Genomic DNA, 2,397 nt, shown 5'->3' on the forward strand with positions numbered 1-2,397 from the left:
GGAAAACGGCCAATTTTATATATGTCACATATATGTAAAACTTATATCAAAACCTATATTGAAACATATATGTTTATATATGTTTTTTCCATGTGGGGATTTAAATGCCAAAATCAAAGAACTTCAAATTTTCTAAGCCAGCTAAAGTAGAAGTCTGCATTTTAAAAATCTTGTTAGCAAAAACAATTTATATAAATAAATATATTAGACATGGCCATGGACCCAATACACTCCAAAAACAAACAGTGCTACATAGCACTAAAAGTGGTTCACTTGCTCGTAATCATAGGGGAACCATTTTAAGTGCCATATAGCACCTATGTGGTACCTGTGTAGAACCATATTGTGCTATAGAACCATATCTGGTGCTATCACCCCCCCCCCCCAACCCTAACCCACAATTTTTTTAGAGTATATGGTCTGGCTATGAGAACCCATTTCTTGCCAAAATAAACTTGAATTTGGTTACCAAAAAATAATTTGGTTTGCCAAAATAAATTGTGTGATGTATTGCATTCCAGCATGTAAGCAAAGTCAACAGTGATTACAAGGTGTTTGGTTTCATTTATTTATGTTATTCCATTTATTTTACTTTACTTATGCTACTGTATAGCTCAGTGGTACAATGCATTAGCAGCACAAAAGTTCATGGGTTTAAACACCAGAAACACATACTGATAAAAATGTAGGCACTGTAATGCACTGTAAGTTGCTTTAGATGAAAGCATCAGCCAAATCTAAAATAATTTTTTTTGGCTATAGTTAGACATCTATTAAATTTTACTGACAGCCCAAATTTTGCCTTATTTTAGCCTTGACGTCTGTGCTGTGTTTGGATGGCTGTTAGATGTCTTTTAAACGCAAAATTGCTTGCTGGGTATTGCTTGCTGTGCCAGAATGATGGGTTTAATTCTCAGTGAATGCGTATGATGAAAAAATGTCTAACTTGAATGCATTTAAAGTCACTTTTAATATCATCCACTGCCAAATGCCTGAATATGATAATATAAACATGTTTCTCTCTAATATGACTCTGATTGGTAAAATAATTTTGTATAATGACGCTGACCACTCCAAAAATGTAACAACGCGTCTATTAAAGAGCACCACTGTCTGATTCACGATTTTACATTTCCATTGGTGTGTAGGTGTGTATTAGTATATGCAAAAGGTCATACCTCAAAGTAAACGATGACGTGAGTTATCGTCTTCAACGTAAATCTCTTTTCTTGGACTACAACAAACACACGGATTGTAGGCATTAGTTTACTTCCTGGGATTGGTGATGTAGACAAGACCAACATTATCATAATTCCTCCCGCTTCGGACTCACAACGGGTAAGTTAACTCAGCACTGCATTATGACTGAATCTTTCAAACAAGGTAAGGACCGTCACATTTTCGGCTGATGTATGAGGTATTTAGGCCAATCACAATGTACAAATTAGCTGGCCAATCAGGGACACAGAGCTTTTCAAATCCATGCATTTCAGGAAGAGAGTGAAATCTGAGGCTATAAAAATGTATGTGGTATGTGGAAAAAATGTTTTTTTTTTAACCATAAACCACGTGAGCACATTGTATTATACCAAATACACAAAATAACGTTGTTATCTATCTAATCTATTTAATCTAAGACCTCATCCCAAAACGCTTATCTCTGCATGTTTCAATTTATTGTTCTAGACCTTTGGTTTTATGAGAAGTCCCAGACCAAATAAAACAATGATGATAGTGGAAGAGCGCCATTATGGAGTGAAAACAGCAGCAGCAGGCCTTAATGAGATCTTTGTCTGAGGGCACAGCTGTTGTATTCAAAGGCACTCTCCTTCCTGCTCTCGCACCCATCAGTTTGCAGGAACACTGGTAATGAGATTGATCCAGGTCGCTTAAAACAGCAAAGAAGGGTGCAAGCAGGTGTCATCACAACTGAGAGAAGCTACACCCCTGCTGATTTCAATTCCTTCAAGGGTCTCAGGAAAGGACACACATTTACACATGCCACAGAATTCTGTCACCAAGGAACAAGAGGAATTACAGGAAAACTGCACGGGGGCATTTACAAGTCAAACATTTTGCATAAATATCCTAAGCCTTACAACAAATTTTAAGTAAAGTATTCTAGCACAGAACATCAAGACTTTTTAAATTTACAAGTTTTATTTTCTAAGCACACCAGTAAGAAATACAAACGTTATATTTTTTTATTATTCGTACATTTTCTTAAAAAAAAAAAAAATGGTCATCTCAAGTATCCCTAAATAATAAAATGTCAGATGTAGCATAGATAGATACACAAATAACACATACAAACATATATACTATTTCCCAAAAATTACAAAATAATTAGAAGCCTTGTTGACCTTATAGGGAGGAGATTTACGTAGTAAAGGCGGA

The sequence above is a fragment of the Paramisgurnus dabryanus genome, chromosome 18 (genome assembly GCF_030506205.2).
Source record: "Paramisgurnus dabryanus chromosome 18, PD_genome_1.1, whole genome shotgun sequence".
Lineage (NCBI taxonomy): Eukaryota > Metazoa > Chordata > Actinopteri > Cypriniformes > Cobitidae > Paramisgurnus > Paramisgurnus dabryanus.